Consider the following 16551-nt stretch of genomic DNA (forward strand, 5'->3'; position numbering starts at 1 on the left):
CGTGGAAATTATATTTGAACCAAAATATGAAAGATGAGTAAGAATTAGTTGTAGTATTATGAGGGAGAAGAGGGGAGAGAGGTGTTCCAGGAAGAAAGTCTTGGAAGGGAAAAGGGTCTAAAGTAAGAAGCCAAAAGACCAAAGAAGGCACACTGAAAAAAAAAAAAATCCAAAATTTATGGTTGGTTAGGAAAAAGAATTTAGAAATAGAAGTGAACAGAAATTTGGAAGAAAACCATAGCCTTGCCTGACCAGAAAGAAAACAAGGGACAGTGTTATAAGGATAGGGTGGTAAACTATGCCATATAATGTTCAGAGAGTAAATAAATTGAGAGCATGATTTTGGTAACACAATAGTCACTAAAAATTTTAGGGAGTTGTAAAGAATGGAGAGTATGTAATCCAGATCGGAATTGTCTGGGCAACAAATGAGAGATAGTGAAATTTTAAAAGTGACCAAAGACAATGAGTTAACTAATTAGTTGTTTTAATAAGAGAGCTATCAGAGCATGTTTAACCTGCTAATAGGGAAAGGCCAGTAGAAAGAGAAAGTTGAAAATAAAAAAGAGGGAACTTAATCAATGGCACTGAGTTTTTAAAAAGTGGAAAGAAATACCATTTAGGGTTTAGATGAACAGGTTATTTGTAGAGAGAAGAAACACATCCTTTATTTTTATTATAAAAATATAGGAGAAAGAGGTTGGTGATAGATATACATAGGTATGCCCAATTGTTCCTTTTCTTATTTTTTTTTGTTTTGTTTTTTTGAAGCATGAGTAAAGATAATGTGCTAACATGACTTTGGGCCTTGAATTTAAAGAAGTATTAAAATATTTGAAATATGTTTCATGGGGGGGGATAATCTAAACACAGATAAACATAGTCAATAGGGAAAATATTAAAGTTAGTGTTATGAATTGAATTGTGTGCTCCCTCCCCCCAAAAAAAGATGCACAGTATTCATCCTCAATTCCTCAGAATGCGACCTTATTCGGAGATCGGGTCTTCCCAGAGGAAAGGACATGAAATGAAATCATGAGGGTGGGCTCTCGCCTCATATGACTGCTGTCCTTGTAAGCAGGAAACCCTGGACAAAGACACAGACGCATGTATAGATAATATGGTGTGAAGAGACACCAGGAAAAGATGGCCATCTACAAGCCAAGGAGGAAGGCCTGGAACTGATCCTTACTCCACAGCTCTGCAAAGGAACTAACCCTGGCAACACCCTGATTTTGGATTTTTAGATTCCAAGACTGTGAGACAATGAACTTCTGTTATTTAAGCTACCCAGTTTGCGGTACTTTGTAAGGCAACCTTAACAAATTAATACAGTTGCTGTTCATGAGTTTATTGTCACCAATCTGTCCAACAGTGAAGTTTAGGAGTTGCATGTTTTACGTTCCTCCAGAGTGTAGGTTTTGCTAGTAGGTTGTAGCAAATTGACAAAAGGACAAGAACACTGAGAATATTGTTAACAGTGAATTATAGGTCTGGCGAATCATGCATCTAAACTGAAAAGGAAGAGAAATAGACCCAAGTCCTTGAAATATATAGAGACAGCAAGTCTTTTTTTTTTTTTTTTTTAAAGATTTTATTTATTTATTTGACAGAGAAAGACACAGCGAGAGAGGGAACACAAGCAGGGGGAGTGGGAGAGGGAGAAGCAGACTCCCCGCCGAGCAGGGAGCCCGATGCGGGACTCGATCCAGGGACTCCAGGATCATGACCTGAGCCGAAGGCAGTCGCTTAACCAACTGAGCCACCCAGGCGCCCGAGACAGCAAGTCTTAATGAGGTTAAAAGAACCCATTGTACAAAGAGAGATTATGATTACACACCATAGCCACCTGTGAATATAAAAATCAGAGCAAAAAAAACAATAATGTCTAAAAGGTCAAAGCATATTTAAAGAAAGGAAAACATGGAAAAACTCTGAATCTGATCAAAAGTCACCTTCCCTTTAAAGCCTTCCTAATTTCCCTAGCAGAGTCAGCGATTGCTTCCTATATATGGCCCCAAATTTCATTCATTCCTGTTTAATTGAACTTTTCAACTTGTGCTGTATTTACTACAGATAATGCTCTGTGAGGCCACAGTCAGGCATGAAGACTTTCTGCCCTATAACATTCCGTGCCTAATATTTACTCTACATTGTTGAATGAATTCGTGACATGATAAAAGACTTTTTAAAAGTGATATCTGGAACACAAAAAAGAAAAAGATAATGGAAGGTTCAGGTCTGCTATTCAGAGCTCATGCTGTAAGGTTAGTAGATAATAGAAAGTAGAATTACTGAACTCCTATTTCGCCTCTGTCTTTTCTGTCAAGGGGAATGAGCATCAGGTTGAAAGTGCAGATCTAACTTTCGAAAGAGGGAATTGAAGTCTGTGATAAGGGAGGAGATAGTAAGAAGCCAGGTAACTGCTCTAAATAAGTTTGTCTCCTGGCCCAAATGAGTTATCTCAGAATACTGAGAAAACTCAAGTTAAGATTATTAAAGTGTTTTTCATGATATTTCAAGAATTATAGGGAATGGGATAGTTGCTGGAAAAAGGGGAGATAGATAAATGCTCTGGTTTTAAGGAAAACATCGAGGGAACTACACAGACTTAAATGCTAGAGAAAAGTGTCGGTGAGTATTCATAGCCAGGATAATAAAAGCATAGTTTTAGAATAGGATAGAAGGAAAGGCAGCCACCGTAAGTACTTGAAAAATAAAACATGTCAGATTAACTTCTAAACCAAATAATCTGATTTCAGAGTTATGTGCTGAATCAACACGCTTTGGATTCACGGGTTCATTCACTATTTTTTTTTACATTCTAATTTTATACCATATGCCAGCTACTGTCTAAAAGACATATTTGGCCATGTACATATATTTTTCTATATTTCAGAATATGCTCTGACAAATTTCTCACAATATTCTTTCAGAGGAGAAGTAGAAACATGCTATAAGGAATGGTGTAGGGGCATGTGGGTGGCTCATGCAGTTAAGTGCCAGACTCTTGATTTCAGCTGGGGTCATGATCTCAGGGTCATGAGACCGAGCCCCACGTGGGGCTCTGTCCTGGGTGTAGAGACTGTTTAAGACTGCCTCCCTCCCTTTACCTCTCCCCCACCCCCAATCATGCGTGCATGTGCTCTCTCTCTCTTTCTCTCTTAAAAAAAAAAGGGGGGGGGTGTAATTAGAAGTATTAGAAATGGTCATGTCACTGTAGCATAAAATCAAGTACCAACTTTGGAATCTAGCTACTGAGAGTTGAATTCTCACTGTACCATTACTTGAGTATATGATCTCAGCCAAAGTAACTCACCTTATGTCTCAGTTTCCTCATTTATAAAAAGAAGATTCCAGTAATATTAATCAGAATTTACAAATACATCTCAAGAACTTAGAATAGGATTTGGCATATCACAATCACTCAAAACGTTACCATGTCTTCTTATTAATTATTTTATATTTATTATTTAATAATTATTAAATTATTATTAAATTACTGTATCATTTTCAACTTAAAAGGGCTGCATCCCTGATCTCTTCCTAATATCTATCTATCTATCATCTATCTATATATATCTATATATAGATATATCTTCCTAACACACACACACACACACACACACACTCATTGACTTGGCAGAAGATGTTAATGACTTGACCAAATTCAGGAATAGCATGAAATTAGGGGGTTAAGAAGCTAGATAAGTGGATGAAATTATTTTTGTAACCAGGAACAATAAAAGGAATATATTTCTTTTTTTAAAAATTTTATTATGTTATGTTAATACGTTACATCATTAGTTTTTGATGTAGTGTTCTATGATTCATTGTTTGCGTATAACACCCAGTGCTCCATGCAGTACGTGCCCTCTTTAATACCCATCACTGGGCTAACCCATTCCCCCCTCCCCTCTAGAACCCTCAGTTTGTTTCTCAGAGTCCATAGTCTCTCGTGCTTTGTCTCCCCCTCCAATTTCCCCCCCTTCATTTTTCCCTTCCTACTATCTTCTTTTTTTTTTTAACATATAATGTATTATTTGTTTCAGAGGTATACGTCTGTGATTAGGAATATATTTCTTAAGGATTTTATTTATTTTATTTGAGAGAGAGAGAGAGCATGGGGTGAGGTGCAGAGGGAGAGGGACAAGCAGACTGAGAGCTGAGTGCAGAGTCTGACAGGGGGCTCGATCCCACGACCCTGAGATTACAACCTGAGACAAAATCAAGAGTCAGACACTTAACTGACTAAGCCAACCAGGCACCCCAATAAAAGGAATCTTCCAAGGTAAAATGTGTGGGTATAGAAGACAGTTATTGTTTTAAGGCCACAAAATATCACACTGCACATGTGATAAGGACTATGATAGTTTAGTGGGCCAGTTGGTCTTAACAAGATTAATGAGATCCAGTGTTTCGTTAGGTTATTCATTTACCTTCAACTTTAATTTATTAATATAAAACACTGGAGTGTTTTCCCATGATTCAGTTAAGTGTAGTTTTCACATGATAACTTCAGCCAGTGAATATATGAACATGCAAACATCCAGGGCCCAACTTAAAAAGCACACCTGTGTAAATGGAAGTAGATGGCAAATTCCTTCTGGGAAGACCATTGAACCAAAGAGGGACTGAAATGACTGAGTCAGCAGACTAAATGTCAAGCATCTGAATTTTCTTTTATTAATCTGATCCCAATACTTATCATTAAAAATATGTATGGAAATATGCTTATCAAAATAAATATGGCCATTTTCATAATAAAATGCATATTTCTTTCATATTATATCAAATTGTGGAATAGATCATAAAATACATCATTATATATAATATTGCATTATAACTCCTGACATTAAAGTTATTATATAATTACATATATTTACATATAAGTAAACACTATGTATTAATATTTAAACATTATGAGTATATAATATATATAATACTCATAAAATATTGAGTATATGATATATATTATATATATCATGAGTATATATATACTATATAATATATAGAATATATTAATACTTATTTAATATATACTCATAATTTGTCATATAGTATAAATCTTATATCATAATATAGTTCTGTATTATAAATTATATATTTGCATATAATTCATATATTAATAATTCTATATATTATCTATACTATATATAAATTATATATTTACTTATAAAAATGAGATGCATGTCACCAAAAATGAATCTAATGTCCTATTTATATCCAAGAATCATCTGTATTTTTCCTCCCAAATGTTTATAGTACTTTTAGAAAATGCTATCATATCTGAGTAAGCTAAAGAAAGGGTTTGTGTTTTAATAAAAGAACATTGCAGAAGTTGTTCAAACTGATATTAACCATTTCAGATCTGTAACAACAACAAAAATGCATGTTGGAAGAGTAGATAAGCTGTTTACAGTGTCTCAAAATAACTTACTAAATTCCTTTCTTAAGTTTCTTTCAAGGAATAGCAAAAATAGCCCCAGTTATATAACTGCTACTCAGGGGAACTAGTTTTCTGTTTTTTCACTTCACTTCACTTTTAGTGCTCAGATTATTCTTTTTTCACATATGGTGAAATGTCAATAAGGTCCAATGACAAACAAGTAATAAAAGTATTCTAAACTACAATGGGACGTGTGTGTATTCATACATTAATATGCATTCATGTAATCACACATGTATATAGTATATGCATTTATATATATCCAATATGACTTTCCTCTTAAAATGGAAATAATACTTTCAGATGAACCAAACACCCTTATTTGCATGATGTTTAAATATTTATGAAAATTTAGTGAATTTTTAAACTACACTATATATGTTAATGAATATGCATGATGATTGGTATAGTGAAAATGACTTTGAAAACTATGTGTAGGTGTCATAACAGAGGCAGATGTTAACATGAAAAGGAAACAGTGTAAGTAACAATTTTGACATCTTCAAATTCCATCTTCATTTTTAAGTGACTTTCAACAACCAAGATTTGCATTTCTTTAAATTTTTTTAAAAAGTTACTCCTCGTATATAAATTAAAAATGAGGGCGCCTGGGTGGCTCAGATGGTGGAGCGTCTGCCTTCGGCTCAGGTCATGATCCCAGGGTCCTGGGATCGAGTCCCACATCGGGCTCCCTGCTCCTTGGGAGCCTGCTTCTCCCTCTGCCTCTCTCTCTCTCTGTCTCTCATGAATAAATAAATAAAATCTTTAAAATAAATAAATACATAAATAAATAAATTAAAAATGAAATTGAAAATCTCACTTCATTCGTTTTTACTCTTTTTCTCTCATGTGGATAAATAGCAGACCATAATACTCCCATTGTTCTCATTTTTTTCTCTGTCTTAGTATATCTACATAGTGTTTTTATTAACTAATGGAGGAACAAAAGTTTGAATAATTAAAACATTAAGCACTATAATGAAAATATATTTGCATAAGTTCTTAATTTAATTTACTTAATGCAATTGAAAAGAATAATAGTCCGGCAGAAACCAGGACTTGCAATTTCCAATATACAAACTATTTTTTTAAGTTAATCTTCTGGTTTGTTGTTTAAAATTGGACCACCTTTTCTTATAGAAAATGCTATCAATAGAATTTAATTTTAAAAGCCAACCCACATGTTTCTATTACAAATTTCCTAAACTGAACATAGTACATTTTATCGCTAGCATTACTATGGCATATTGTATATATGTGCCATTCATGTTACACTGTCATCTGCTCACTAGAATACAAACTCTTTTGATGACACATATCCCTAAGACATCATTGTATACACTATAATTTTTATAGGAAGAATGAATGAATGAATGAATGAATGAATGAATGAATGAGTGAGTGAAATGTAACACTGCACTAACAGGAATGCAAAATTGAGGCTCCACAAATAATAGTGATTCTGACAAAGTCTTCAGCACTTCTGTCCAGGAGAACAAGAACCGTTCTCATATGTTTCTTCACCCAAGTGCTCTAGCAGAGTAATTGAGAACTCCATCCCACCCTAGTGAGAAGCCATTAGTGATAAATTCCATTTTCTGGGATTATGGGTTCTGCCTGGCATGGGAATTATAAGAGGGTCAGTAGGTATGCGAAAGAATTGTGAGCAAAGGGAAGAAGGGACAGAATCATATGAAGTAATCTCTAGACAACAACTTTTGTTAAGTGTGTAATCTTGGAAAGGGCTATATATTTCCTTTTTCAATACTCCATCACACACCTGGGTTTTGAAATTTTATTTCCTACTACTCATCTCCCTATAAAACCACCAAAATTATACAAGGTCATATATGTGGAGATCTTTCCTAAAATAGATCTCCCTTATCTTTTATTATTCAGCTAAACCTTTCAAGAAAAAAAAAATAAACCTTTCAAGAAAAGAAAAAAAAAAAACCCTAATTTGGGACAATGATCATGACTTCTAGACACAAAATTCTCATATAATATTATCAGGAAAACACCTTGCCTTTGCGCCAGATTGAGTTTCTCTGAGGATGAGAGATTGGAATGGGTCTGGAGATTGTTTCTACTACAGGATCTTTCACAAACCTGTCAGCAGATAGATGACATGGACAGCAGGACCTAGGACTTCTGGGGAAGTATTCTGGGTTATAGGGTACTGTGAACCTGGGGAAGCCCAGCTGTAAAGCCCAAATCCCAGTTGGTTTTTCAAATAGTTTAGGGCTTTGCTACATATGACCAGAAGATGCAGGCAAATTTTATTTGCTTGTTTGCTTGATTATTTTAAAATAGTCTCTTTTGAAAGAAGATTTCTTAGCACAATTACATTAGCATGATTCAAATTTGTGTTGATACTGGGAAACATATATTCATTTTTTGATAAATGATCTTATCAAGGGACAAAATATCTCAATGATAAGAACATACATTTTCAGTTAAATCTTATTTATGGATGCATTACCACCATGGCTTCTTGGCAAAGGACTAACACTTTTGATTTAGGAGCAACTTTGATAAGCTTACAAAAAGCAGGAGAAATGACTTCTTATGTGGCATGATTTTAGGAAGACAGCAGGACTAACAGTCAACACACCCCTTTACACTTGTTGACTAAATCCCCAAATTTCACCGTGATAGCTCTGATATTCTTGGGGCCTCATAACTCAATTACCATGGAAATTCTACTGGGAAAGATAATAATACTAATGATGACTTCAATAATACTAATGATGACTAATGATGACTTCAGCTCACTGATCATCCCAGGCATTTTAGCCCTACATATGGACTAATCCTTGCATATATGAGATATGTGGATTTATACCTCTTTGACACATAAGGTTATATGAAAGAAGTTTACATGGGAGAGAAATTTTGTATGTCCTAAAGTGAGTAATGACATCACCAGGATTTCAAAACACTATTTTTATTAATGTTTTTTTCAATGGGCAATTTCCCCCTCAATTTCCTTTTTTTTCTTTGAAAAATTATTTATTTATTCATTCATTCATTTTATTTATTTGAGAGAGAGAGCGCACAGCAAGCGAGAACATGAGTAAGGGGAGAGGGTCAGAGGGAGAAGGAGAAGCAGGCTCCCCACCAAGCAGGGAGCACAACATGGGGCTCAATCCCAGAACTCTCGCATCATGACCTAAGCTGAAGACAGATACTTAACCCAATGAGCCACCCAGGTGCCCCGGTACCTCAATTTTCAAATCATTAAATGAAATCTAAAATTTGGTCTCATAACAATCTCATATGGTTTCCGTAAAGATTCAAAGCTTCATGCATTCCCTAAGTGCAAAGTAAAAGTTCTGTCAAGGGTAGCTATTTGCGGGATTAGAAATTTCTCTTTTATGATCAAGTGGTCAAGTTTAGTATAGCAAATTTTAGCATTTGTGGCATATTCTTATATCCTTCTCTGAACTAATATGTTACTTTTGAGAGAGAAGAGAAAATAAAAAGTAACTTTTCACAATAAATTTGCTTTTGAGTTAACTGGATTGATGTTTTAGAATAAGCAAAGCTATTATTGCTTAAGATAGCAATAAATGCAGAGCTTTATAATAACAGTGAGCCTGTCACTTCTCCCTAGAGACTATTTCATAGCCACATAAGCCATAAAAACAAATATTTCTAAAGAGTGAAAACTGCTTAGAAACATTAACATCTGAAGTATATTATTTAAGTAAAATAGAAATAAGTTCAAGAATAGAGTATTTATAATCCCGTAGTATTTATTCATGTAACAGTGAAAAGCTGATCATTGTAGAATTTTGACTGTCAACACGGATTAATGGTATTACATAATTATGTGAGTGAAAATACTACTGAATTCACCATTCAATTTGAAGTTAAACATATAGAGCATTATGAATACTTCTATTATGAAACAAGATAAAATTAGAATTCCCAACTTTCCTCTGTGGCTGCTGACTGAGCTTACTGACAGGTTCTATAAATAGGTGATCAGTCTTCTAATATAAACTCTATGTGACATACAGTGCAGATCTTATCCCCCCCCCCTTTTTTAAAGTATTGCTTTAACCTGAAGGATATTTTGCAGATTGCAATTCAGAAATTCTTTATGACTTCATCTTGGAGTTTTGCTATAATGCTGTACTGTATACAGGTAATCAAAAATGTTTGCATACTTTGGATATAAACTAATCAAAATACCTATGAAGCATGCTAACAAGCACACCTGTTATCATTAGTAGATTTATTCTCTAATTTTATATGATTAGCACAATCAAATTAAAAGGTGAAAACATATGATGATAGCACTCTTTTTATAAAGTATGGATAATTATTAGTGTGAAGAGTATTAGTAGCAGTTATAAAAATAAATTCCGAGGAGTTACATAAGCTTATATGACAACAGTACCTTCACTCAAAACAGGAGTCCTTAAGGCTTTTGTATAAATTCTCATTTATTTTCATGGAAGTCTACAAACAGACTTGAAACAATGCCTCATGAACTATCCTTTAGTTCCCCTTTTCCTACAGTGCTGCAGTATCTGTTTTCATTCTTAACTGTTTCTTCACTTTCATTTATTCCAGAAAATAATCTGCTTGTCTTTATTGTTGTTACTGTGTTTCAGGTATTTATCACAGTAATTTTCAAATATTAACTCATAGGATAAATCTGTAATGTTTCTAGATGGCTGACTTGTTTGCTTGTTTGCTGACTCTTACCCCAGATCTTGATAGTAAAACTAAAGATGATTTCATGTATGTGCGTCATAAATAGTGTCTTTGCTTTGGGGCTTCTGGGTCATAAAAATGGGGACTATTTTATTTTATTTATTTATTTTATTTTATTTTTTAAGATTTTATTTATTTGAGAGAGAGGGAGTGAGAGAGAGCATGAGAGGAGAGAGGGTCAGAGGGAGAAGCAGACTCCCTGCCAAGCAGGGAGCCCGATGTGGGACTCGATCCCGGGACTCCAGGATCATGACCTGAGCCGAAGGCAGTCGCTTAACCAACTGAGCCACTCAGGCGCCCAAAATGGGGACTATTTTAATCTACTAATGGTATTCAGCTCTACACTAAGTATACTTAGGCCATGTGATAAGTACTAGTATCAAATATAGTAAAAGAGAGTTTGTGATTTCAACAGGATGAAAATGCTATGTAGGTTTCATCCTAACTACAACAGTATAGATATAAATGTTAGTTGCTGATGCACAATATAGTATAATTTTTTAAAAGATTTATTTATTTATTTTCGGCGGGGGTAGGGGCAGAGGGAGAGAATCTTCAAGCAGACCCCGGCTGAGCATGGACCCTCACATGAGGCTCCACGCGGGGCTCATCCCACGACCCATGACAGCATGACGTGAGCCAAAACCAAGAGTCGGACCCTTAACCGACTGAGCCACCCACGTACCCCTATAGTACAATTTTCTAATGTTTATGCAAAATAATTAAAATTGAAGAATAGAAGCTTTCCTTAACTTTCAAATGAAAAAGAAATGTTAACCAACCAGGATTAATGCTAAGCTCAGAAATGGATGTTGGCGTAGAGTTGGAAGCAGAGGTTACACAGAAAAAGTGGAATTAGGAATCAGCCAGAAATGAGAGAATGAAGCAAACATTCTCAGTCGAGGTGTCAAACGAGAGTGGGTTGGAGAAGGAACACTATTTGGCATCACAGTATGGATATAGTCAGGGTAGAAAAGATTATAAAGAGAAAGCGAATTTCCTGAGACCATGGATGATACTTCCTCCACTTGGGGCTGTTTTATGTGCACGCCTCCTAACAGTCCTCAACTTTTCCAGGATGAATTATTAATAAAAGTAATTATTTTAAGACTCCCTTGGCTTTATTTTTGGGCTCTTGAAAACTTTTAAAATTTGCCTTAATATTTTTAGCAGGAAATTAAGGCTTCATCTTAAATTAAGACATTTAAAGGTAGTCAATTTTGATATAGACTAGTTAGGAATAAGGATCAATCATCTTTGATTATAGGAATACAGATTGAGCAAGTTCTAAATAAAAAAAAAAAGTGTTAAATTTAACACTGTGAGAAAGCCAAATGTTATAGATCAATATAAAACTTCCATTTCCAACAGCACAAAACTCTTAATCTTCATGAACATGACAACAAACTTTATTCATATCAAAATTAAAGGTCAGTGAAGCACTTTATGAGCACAGACTGACAACTTCCATCAACACTAACATTTCTAATCCTTATGTGTTCTTAAAAGCAGGAAAATTTGAGTTTTATGCCTGACATGTCAACTGAAAATATAGTAGAAAGAGAAAGGAAACATTTTTCCAATCATAATGAAATTTTAAGTGATTCTAATATATGAAATTTTAGCTTTAAAATGAAATTGATGGGGGCACCTGACTGACTCTGTCAGTAGATCATGCGACTCTAAATCTCACAGTGGTGAGTTCAAGCCCCACACTGAGCATAAAGCTTACTTTAAAAAAAAGGGGGGGGGAATAAATAAGTAAATGAAATGAAATTTATGACTAGCAATTCTTTCCATGTGAATGAAAAGGGTAAACTTCAAGTTGCAAAACTTCTTGAGAAAAAAAAGTAAAATAGCTAATTAAAGACTTGGAAAGAAGGAGAAACACAAGGCTTTTTAATAAACAGTTTTCCAGATTTTCTATTCTAGATTTTATAGTGGAAGAAAAGGAAGCTTCTTTGCTACTTTATTCCATTTGATTCGATTCAGTTTGACCCAATTCGATTCTAGTCTCTTGCCTGATGGAATCAGCCTGTGTTTCAATGGATATAAAATGTGTTTTTCTTTTGTTAGCTATATATATAACTATTAGCTCTAATCCTAATTAATGCAGAAAAACAAGAGTTAGTAACTTGCTTTCAGTCCCATGTCTATTCCATGAATTGCAAGAATGCAACAGGCATATACAAGGTTATTTAATTATCATTTAGGGAATTTTCATGATTTTATCCCCTCTGAGAGTAAATCAATATATAATTTCTCACTCACATTTTGGGAGCTAGATCACTGAGAGCTCAAAAACTGAGAGTTTGCCCAAGCAAAGTTGAATCAGACATGGATTTAATAGGTCAGGTACGAGGATCAGGCATTAATATTTTACTTAAGCTTATCACAGGACTCTGATGAGCAGTCAGTGCTGAGAACTGGGTAAAAATTACCATAAAGTTTTATTTTTATTTCACTTGCTGCCACACTCAAAAACTTGTTTTTCTTTCCTTATAAAAATTTTCACAGTATTGGTAAAAAAAAAAAGAGAGAGAGAGAGAGATTAAAGTAATTCTAAGAAGTTTTTCGGTAAGAGAGCTGCCGATGTCTTTAATGAGATCGCAGATTTGAAACAGATAATGAGACACTATTGCTCATCATTACACAGTAAAAATAAGCTACTAAACCAACTGTTTTTTCACGGGTTACATTACCAGAGGAGGTGATTTTGGCCCATCGCGAGTCATACAATCAGATTTTGAAAGCCCTGAGAGAATCCCTTTGGAAAGCTGCGGATGGTAATACCCTAAGAATTTGTTTCCTCAACAACCAACAAAGGGCCAAAAAAGAAAGGAAAAGACGAACTTACCAATATGTGTATTTTCAGAAAACTACTGGATGCTAGTGCTCCTCAAAGCACATGCAAAGCTGTCATTAGCAGTAATAGAAACTGGGTATGCATATGGAGTTTGAAGAGGCTATACAATCCAAGTTTCCTGAATATTATGTAATATTTTATACGATGTTTCTTGTATAGCTTTAGTTAGGAAAAGTAAGATTCAAATAGAATTGCCAATTGTAAAACATATCATGTAACTAACACATATTGTTAGTTATAGAGGAAACAGGACGAAGCTGTAAAGGTAATTTAGGAGAATGGTCATATATAATCTGAAATCCTCCACTAAAGTTTAAAAATGTGTGTGGCATTTTAGGTTTAGAAATTAAAAGTAATAGCTAATCAATTCATTTTCTGATTCAGACCCACTCAGGGAAACAGACAACAAAAAGGTACATTTATACACTTTGTGCCACCACCACACATATAATCCTATTCCATTTAATAATTATATCTGAGGTTTTGCTTTGTTTAATATTTATAACAGCTACTAAATAATGGATAATGCTGATATATCAACATATTAAATTTACTAAATCATTTATTCGTAAAATTTCATTGAATCATAGCTGTGAAACTAATAGTTACTATGTGGATTGAAGAATACAAAAGAACTGTTCCTAATTGCAAAAATAAACAACAACAACAAAAAATGCCTAAGTATTAATGGCTCTTAAGACAAACAGAAGTGATTGGTCCAACACGCCCTAAGAACCAGTTGTATTTCATTTAAAATGTGATGGAGAAAAGGTATCAAACTGAGAATGAGATTTGGGAATAACTATATATATGTATATATATAATATGTGTATAATAAATAAATATATGTGTATATATAATAATATAGCACTCCTCCCCAATAAACTAGATGTTTGATATTTTCCTTATGAGTGATTTTCAGGAATATGTTATGTTCAAAAGGAGCAAAATAACTATAAAAAAGTATCAGGGTTTATAGACTTTTTTTTTCCAATAAAAAATATTAACTCATTGCATTAAATTTTCCTTTTCATTAAAAAAGAAAGATCCATATGTTATAGAAAATTAGGAAATATCTTAAGAAAGTACAAAGTTAAAATCACAATATCTAGAGAATATCATTATTAATATGCCAGTATAATGTCTTTCCAGTCTAGATTTTCTAAAATAATTGTAAATTTGTCTGTATGTAACTGAGATTATGCTGTTATGTCCTAATTTTCCACTGTATATTATTTTTAATGTGGTATCAGGCCATTAAACATTTTTGTTTCTATGTAATAATTTTAATGAATATTATTATATCATATGTGTACATCATAATTCATTTCATTAATGTTAAACTTTTATACTGCTTCCAATTTATGCCAGGTGAATAATGCTAGAACTGACAACACTGTGTAAATTTTCTACATTTTTAGTGATTGCTTTTGTATAGATACCTAGAATTAAAATTATTTAATAAAGGAAAATAATTTTGACTAAGCAGTCTCCTATGGGTAGAACCATAGGCTAGGGGAACAGCCTCATTTCTTCTCTGTTAGGTTTATCTTGTTAGATATATTGTGTGTATCTACTTTGAAATTATTTATTCACTAATTATGAATTTCTGCATAAACTCACAGATTAAACTCATAGCAGTGTATCTAAGTGTCAAGAAAAGCACATTTCTATGAATTTATCCTTATAAAATTTCAAATCATATTTTGAGCTTATAATATAGATAAATGGAGATGGATCACTGTTTCTACTTTGATGTAGTTTTTATTTTCATCAATTAAAAATTGCCTCATTTACCTCAATAAACACTTTTTCCCCACTATTTATTGTCAATTTTACTTCCTATTTTTCTTTGGCTATTTTTTACTTGTCCATGAATTTTAAAAAAAACATTCGCCCACTCTTTCAATCCCTCCTCAGAACCAATAGTTTTGTCATTGTTTTAGTTAACATAGAGAAGATGATGGGATCATATAAAGCATACATTTCTGAGGGCATCATTTTTCCTCCATGATATTTTGTGACAATCCACTGTGCATCAACATTGTTATTTTTATTTATTTATTTATTAAGATTTTATTTATTTATTTGACAGAGAGAGACACAGCGAGAGAGGGAACACAAGCAGGGGGAGTGGGAGAGGGAGAAGCAGGCTTCCCGCAGAGCAGGGAGCCCTATGCAGGGATCGATCCCAGGACCCTGGGATCATGACCTGAGCTGAAGGCAGACACTTAACGACTGAGCCACCCAGGTGCCCTGACATCAACATTTTTAATGGCTGTATAGTATTCTCTTATAATTTAGTTTTAATCTTCATTTTTATAATTACCATCAATTTAAACTTTACTTTTAATGTAACCAGAATATTTTTTTTTTCTCTAAATAGAGGAGGTTAAGATAGTTTTAACAGCTTTTATGTTTCAAGTTACTTGACGGTTTTTCCTTATTTATGCCTTTATTTTTATGCTATTCATTGTTTCCTGTGGTTTTGTTTTGTTATATAAATTATGTATTGTTTGCTTATTTATCTTCTGTAATTATTAGGGAACTAAATTTATTTTTATTAGTTTATATGGTTTACTTATGTTTAGATCTGTGTCTAATTTTGGAATGAAACAATGATTTTCACACTTGTTTAAGCTAAACACTAAATATCTATCACTTATTAAAATTTCTGGTATTTGAAATTTTAATTTGAGGCATGGTTTAGATTTTTATGATATAATTATTATATTTAAGCTTACAAATTTTGTTTCTAATGATTTATTGCTAGTATATATAAATACAATGGATTTTTCTATACTAACCTTGTATCTTGCAACCTTGATAAACTCATTATTTATAAGTTTTACAAATATTTTTTTGATTCCTTGTCCTTCATACTTATTTTATAGGCTTTTACAATATTTTTATTTTTATTTTTTTAAGAATTTATTTATTTATTTGTCAGAGAGAGAGAGAGAGCTCACAAGCAGGGAGAGCAGCAGGCAGGGGGAGAAGCAGACTCCCCACTGAGCAAGGGGCCAGATGCAGGACTCAATCCCAGGACTCTGGGATCATGACTTGAGCTGAAGGCAGATGCTTAACCCACTGAGCCACCCAGGCATCCCTAGGCTTTTATAATATTTTTAGAAGTGTACCTAATTTTAGTCACATTCGTAACTGTTGCAAACATTTAAACCTGTACCTAATTGATTTCAAATCTTAGAGCAGCATGTAAAGTATGACCATATGATTTCACTCATATGTGGAATTTAAGAAACAAAACAAACAAAAGGGAAAAAAAAGAGCAAAAGAGAGGCAAATGAAGAAACAGATTCTTAATTATATATAACAAACTGATGGTTACCAGAGGGGAGGTGGGTGGGGGGATGGGTGAAATAGGCGTGAACTTGTAATGAGCACCAGGCGCTGTATACAAGTCTTGAATCACTATACATACACCTAAAACTAATATTAGACTGTATGCTAACTAACTGAAGTTTAAATAGAAACTTAGAATGACTTT

The sequence above is a fragment of the Mirounga angustirostris genome, unplaced genomic scaffold (genome assembly GCF_029215605.1).
Source record: "Mirounga angustirostris isolate CCGP_5_RB_7025 unplaced genomic scaffold, mMirAng1.0.hap1 SCAF_12, whole genome shotgun sequence".
In the NCBI taxonomy this organism is placed as follows: domain Eukaryota; kingdom Metazoa; phylum Chordata; class Mammalia; order Carnivora; family Phocidae; genus Mirounga; species Mirounga angustirostris.